Source organism: Neltuma alba, unplaced genomic scaffold, assembly GCF_004799145.2.
Source record: "Neltuma alba isolate B1F8T4 unplaced genomic scaffold, ASM479914v2 tig00010190_pilon, whole genome shotgun sequence".
NCBI lineage: Eukaryota > Viridiplantae > Streptophyta > Magnoliopsida > Fabales > Fabaceae > Neltuma > Neltuma alba.
The window spans coordinates 181,974-189,449 of NW_021635129.1; positions in this window are offsets into that span (position 1 = coordinate 181,974).

Genomic DNA, 7,476 nt, shown 5'->3' on the forward strand with positions numbered 1-7,476 from the left:
ATGGTAGCAAAAAACATCTCAATCTCCTCTAAACATGGCTTGTACTGCACCTTTTATTGAGTTGTGCCTATCCAATACTATTTTCACTTGTAATGATCCTGTTATATCCTTTATGTTACCAAGAAACCATGCCTACTCATCAAGCATCTCACCTTCAATAATTGCATATGCAAGTGGGAATAATTCATCATCTGTGTCATACGCTTATGCTACTAATAACATACTTTTGTACAGACCACTCAAGTGGCATCCATCGATATATAATATAGGTCTACCACCTTCCAAAAACCCTTTTACACAATAACCATATGCAATAAATACAGCTCAAAATCTATTACTTGATGATACAACCCACTTTGCTACCGTTTCTATATCACTTTCCTTTAGCCTTTCACATTTCCAAGGGATTAACATATAAGACTCCTGTGGACAACTATGAATTTGTGCCAATGCTTTCTCTTTCGCCCTATATGCTTGCTGGTAGTTGAGGCTCAACCCATACTCTCTTTCCAAATCCTGTCTAATGTCATTTGGAGATTTGTATATGCAAGAAATCAACTCATCTGTTATGACTGCTGAAGCAAGTTTGCACCTCTTTCTATGAGGAACAACTAAGTTGTCTTGTGCATAATACAAGTGTTCACTGTTAAATCTTCTCACAACTAGGAATCCATTCTTCTCATCTACACCATATGCTAAAATTTCCCAGGGACAACCATCTACACAGCACTTCACAATCATCTTATGCTTATCATTCTTTACATATCAGTAACCAAAGTTGTGTGCAAGGCTATACTTATATAATGACTCTCTAAAATGTTCATCACTAACAAAGGTTTGCCCTTTTAACATCAACAAATCTAACCACTTTGACGAATTCATCACTGCTATTGGGGTTAGGAACATTTCCATACCTAGACTTCCTATCAATGTTGGCATACCTTGTACGGGAGATATGTTTATGTTGTCTGTGTCTAAATCCAATTCAATTGGAAATATTGACATTTCACAAGGGCCAACCAAATCATCTAACCTGCATAAACAAATACAACTACTGAGTATTACAGTTCAATTTATCAAAATTGGACAGATTTCTTATCCTACACACACAATCTCAATAAAACCAGTTGAAAACAACTTACTCTTGTTCACTATCTAACTATGACACTTGTGTGAAATCTTTCTCATTCTCACAAACATAAACATGGCTATTGCTATTGTTGTATTCAATTACTTGTCCAATACCAATATCGTCAACAAGATCCAAGAATGTGTCCCGGTCAAAGCTAACTGTGTACTTCATTTTATATTTATAAGTCCCTAGCCACACATCATAAGCAGCGATGCATTGTAGTTCTTCATATGTCATCCATTTTCTAATCAATCTTCCAGTAATGATGCCCCCTTCATAAATGAATTTTCCTTTTGAGGTTTTTACAAAGTGCCCTCCAACATGAAAGATGCAAAATAATTATTTCCCACTACTACTAACCATTTATCCTCTACTGCTGCACATCATTCAAGTATGACTTTCAATCAACTTTTAGTAATTAAAGATAGTGTACGTTTATATCAGCAATATGAGAATTGACAACAAGAATTAATATTTTCACAACACTAAATTGCTTTTTCCCATACACAACTAGAATTAGCAAATTTACAATCGTAATACATATTTTCACCATTCCTCTGCACATCTACCTATCATATAACCCATTCTAGCCCACACACCCATTTCCCTTTCATTTCGGCCTATCCAGGTTCCTTCAGCAGCGCATTATACTCAATGTGCAACCACTTTTCAAAACTCACAAGCACCACATCTTTAAACAACTTAAAACACCATGAGTATGAGTTTCTTAAACCAAAAAAACACCATTAAATTTACAAGTCACTCCCAACCTACATACCCATGCTCCTAAATACTCATTCTTCCTCATTCACCCATCACAACCCACCTGTGCTAACCAAATCACATGAATAAAACCAAAATTTTGAAAACAAAATCTTACCTCCCACACCAAGCTGACGCCACTTCCAGAGAAGACATAACACCATAGGGCAGAGACTTGCAATTTCTCTCTCTTGCACCAACTCTGGCTTCGAGTTTGACAAACAGAGGGACCAACCTCAAAAGTGAAGCTCCGCCACTATGTTTTCTCAACTCATGGTTTTCAACTATCTCCCTTCATCGCTGGTGCGCTACATGGGAGAGGTAGGAAATGGTGCCAACTCCCCCCTTTCCGTCTTTCTTCTCTCTTACACCAATGATAATATGTCTCAGTTTCAGAGCGAAATAAGTATTTACTAGGGGCAATGGCGTCATTTCGTTTGTGGAATTAATATCAGATTGGCCCCTTGGTCCTGTAGTGAGGTTTCAAAAAGTTTTGAGGGCTCTTTGAAATTAATTGTGTTCTACGGTCCTTAAACGAAAATTTCCCTATTTTTTTATCCAAAGTGAGATCTAACAAAGCAACTTTGATCCAATTGAGCATAAACATGAAGCAATAAGAGATGATCATGAAGTAAGGAGGATTACATAGCAAAGACGGTCATTAGAGAATGGTGGTGAAAAGAAGAAAGCTTGAGGCCACGATGAGGCAGGAGGAGGAAGCTGAATAGGAGGATCACACAAGGTGGAAGACGGGTACATACGAGGATTGAGGGAAATAATAGTTTTCTTCCCATTTTTCTTTTACTGCTTGACATCCGATTTTCTCCTATAGTTTTCTTTCCTCATGCTTTTCTCTCCTGATCCAAACACCAAAAAAAAAAAAACTCATTTTCTTCCCTAGTTTTTTGGCTCCATAATTTTCTCTCTTTCTAAACAAGAATAAGAGATAATGTGAAGAAACTGGCATCTGACACTTAGACTATTTTTGGAGAGGGAAGGGGAGTTGCTCCCCTCCTTTTGTTTGGATAAACAATTTTCTGAGAAGAGGAGAGCAGCCTAATCTCTTTTTTAACCTTGAAAAATAGACGTGATTTTAATCATTATTTAATTAGTTAAATATTCAATTTTAGTTTTTTTCTTTCAAATCTGCATACTTTGAACTCAACATTGACCGTAGAGATGTCCAAGCATAACTTCTAATAAAAAGCTCTATAATAAATTAAAAATTAATTAAACATAAAAACAACTACCAGAACAATTCAACAATAAATATTTGAATAATAGAATTATATAATAAAAATATTCTCAGTACATTACAATATGTAGAAGCCAAAATTATTCTGTAGGCATTTCAAAGCGACACAAGGGACACGTATGATTTGTTTTTAGCCATGTTACAATACAACTGTGATGATAAAAATGGTCACATGGCATTGCTGAAACGTCTTCGCTATCTTCTTCAAAATTTTCTAAGCAGATGCTACACACGCTTGACTTCATTGCAGTATCGAAAATTTTCAATTGTTTGAGTGACGCTATCGCCTTCTCTGAAGTTGAAACTAAAGATAACTGTCGCATTGATTGCTCCATGGCTTCATAGATTTCTGACAGCACAGGATCACCGTCGCCAATCTCAATCATATTTTGATTTTCTGCTATGAGAGAGATTAATGGCGGTAAATCCAACTGTAGAGGTATTATGCGAGAACCACTAGTTTCAAAAGGAGCACGATGGAGTGCCTCTTGATAATAAGACATGATTTCAGATGCGATTAGCTGACAGTCATGCTCATTGACATAGTTGGATAAATTTCTCCGAAGGAATCCTAAAACATCTTGGAGCAATTCTTCACAAAGGATAAAATAAGGAGGTTCAAACACATGAAAAGATGCCCATTCAAAAAGTCCCGTCTCAGGCGAAATCACCAAAGAATTAACTCTAAAATTTATGTTAAAATAATCTTGATCATCAGCAGCTTCGTAAATCGATGTCATCTCTTCAATTTCGATTTTGAATTAGGATGATTGCCGTGAGAAAAATATTAGGTCCTCCTGCAAAGCCAAAATTTATATATAGGAATGAATAAATCAATAATGTAATCAAGAAATTAATTGGATAATTAAAGAACAGAATCTATAATGATCTAATAAGCGTCACTCAAATGATCGAGCATGAACTATTTTTATTAAACCTTGAATATAGCCTTCTTTCACTCTACCATATTTGCAACTAAAAATTACGTGATGTATTTATCAATTTGTTTTTAAAAAATATTTCAAATTACAAGTGATTCAATGTAAGCAACGTGCATAAGATTGATTAAAAACTTACCAGAGATTGCACCAAGTCTAAATCTTCTCTCTATGCCTTAGGTTCGACGTGACTTCTCCTTTATGAACTTCTTATTTATAGAGACTTCTTTAAACCAAAAGTGACATGATTGGCCAAAATTCTAAAAGAATATGATATTCCTAAATATTTTTAAATTATCTCGTTTCTTTTTTTTAGATAAAATGAATCTAATTTCTTAGAATTGAAATCTTAGTAAATCTTAAAGTAACTTCAATTATTTAAAAATAAAACAGCATGGTTTTACTTATATGAATGAATATGGGTATTTGGGTAAATTATTCGAAATTTCTACTTAATTCAATTAGTTTTTTTATTGCCAAAATTAATTCAGTAAGTTGATTCAATATAATCTTCAAGGGAGTCTTTATCTTACAACAATAATTAGCACTAAATAATTAATCTGGAATCATATTGGATTAAAATCTTTATTCCTTATAGATTAAATCCTAACCACAAACTACTTGATTAATCATTTTATAAAGATTAGTCCTACCTCATGTCCTAGATATTAGAGCTAGAAAAAGAGTTTGTTTTGAATTTTGATGTTAAATATGAGATCTCAATTTATCTTGTCTTTTAGATATAATTATTAATATCAATAAATAACTAATTTATTAATATCAATAAATTAGTTACCATTGATATTTGCACAATTGCGCTTAAGGAAATATCTAGAGAAATGGTGATAAAATTAAAAAAAAATTTGATTATAATCCAAATAAATGGGTAGAAATCTTTTTTTTTAACCAGAAAATGGGTAGAAATCTAGTAATATAATTAAAGAATTAAGAAAATAGATGTGCATGAGTTATCAATTTAACAATAGAGAATTTTACGAAATTTATATTTTATATTGATATATATTTTATTATTAAAAGCATATATAATTAAATATTTTTATATAGATAATATAATAGATAAATATGGGCCAACAATAATATTTTAAGTAGTTACTATATAACTTTCCCATCTCCTATAATACATAAAAACATAATAACTTAAATCTTCCTGATGAAAAGAAAATTAAATTTTCTTGAGTATTATGCTCGTTTCAATTTTTTTTTACAAGCATTATACTCATCTTATAACATTATAAAAATTTTGAAATGAGAGAAAAATGTGAGATAATAAAAGCAAAATTGTTGAAGAAAAATAAAATTTCACAAAATATCACTCAACAACAACGAACTTCCTTAAGAGAGCATACAAATAACATAAAAAGATTAATTAAAATTTTTTAATCACAGTTATTTATTATTTAAAAAAATTGAATTTATTATAATCTTCTCTCCGTCTTTTTTTTTTTTTTATTCCTTTCCAATGTCCCGTACATCGCATATCGTGTAAAATTAAATTAAATCTAGTTAATATTTGTTGAAAAAAATTGAAGACTATAGTTGAGAAAAACATTTTAATAACTATAATTTTTCAAAACCCACTAAAAATTTATTAAAAAAATCATATATAAGACCCTTTTATAGTATTAATGATAATTAAGAATCTTAAATTTTTTTTTTAAATTTTACGAAGGAGCATAATCCTCCACGGGCACAAAACAAAAAGCACATGTATAGCTTTGAATAATATATTATAAAAATAATTTCAATTAAATCTAACTGAAATACAAAATCAAAATTTACGTTTACACTTTTAAAAATTCCTAATTATGAATTTGCTTGATTTGGGTTTTCATAGTTTTAACTGGATTTGATTAGAATTTTTTCCTTGTTTTATTTTTTATTTTTGATTATAACACAGCAAAAATATTTATCTATATATATTTAATATATAATTCAAAATTATTTTTAAAACACTATATTATTTATCTGTAGAAAAAATTTGCCTATATATATAACCGAATCACAACAAAATATTTTTTTTTTTTTTTTTTAAGATTACTTATGTGGATAGATCAATTTTTATTACTACCTCTGATCCTTAATAATAATATAAGAGCTAGTTTAACTTTTAATTTAATCATAAATACCCTAATTCATTTTATCTCTTATATTTATCCAGTTTTTTCAAAATAGTTTTTATAGTTTACATGTTAAAGATTCTATCAAATGATAATTCTAACTAATATTCATAACTAGCAAGGATGAAAAAAATAATACATATTTATTATAAATAACTAATTTAACAAATTTTTTTAATATACTGAAATTAATTAACTAATTCTTATATTAAGGATCAGAAGTAATATATATATTACTGCCCATTAAGAATGACTATGCATTTTTTAAATGAATTTCAGTCTGATAAAAATTGTTTTACCATAAAAATTTGCGTTCGCTTTTAAAATTTTGAACAGCCTGCCACGGTCTTTAAAAAAAAAATTTATAATCCACTATATATATGTGGGTAAATATTTGTATGTTTTATAAAATACAAAACAAAACAAAACAAATTAAAAATAAAAAATATCAACTAAATAAAACCAAGAGGAAACCTATTCCTACTTTTATAGTTTTCTTTTTCTTCTTAAGTGCAGAAGGGTATTCTGTTCGTTTAACAATATTAAAAAAAATCTTATGGGGCTTCTTGGCTTGATAAAAGATTCATTAAAAGTGTGGATCTGAATTTAGATTTTGATATTTTAACTGGATTTAATTGGTATTCTCTCTGTATTTATATATTAAAAAATATAAGTATTATGACTATAAATAAATATATATATATATAATGTAAATAGAAAAAATAGGACACTTTGTTATATGTGAATAGAAAATTTAATATAATAAATATAAAAAACTTAATATAAGTATTCTCCTTATAAATAGCTTTCCCTTGGCTTGGGCAAATGGGAGAGAAAAAGGTTTTTAGAAAGAAGGATATTAATTATTAATAAATATATATAAAAATAAGAAAATTAAATAATAATATTTAATAATATATTAAATTAGAAATTTTTATGTGTGTTTGTTTTTATAATATAAAAATAATATATTTATACTTGTGTTTGTTAAATAAAATAGGGAGAATCACAATTAAATCCAATTAAGACACCAAAATTCAAATTCAAGACTACACTTGTAACAATTTTTTAATCAGGCCATGAGGTCTTGGAAATTTTTACATGTTGCTAAATTACGAGAATGTTCCTCTTCAATTAAAAAGACAAATTGATTGTTTTATCTTTTCCAAATGGTTCCTTTTTTCTCTTATGATTATTTTTTAGAACTAAAAAACACATAAATAATTTTATAATGTTCAAAATTTGTATGTA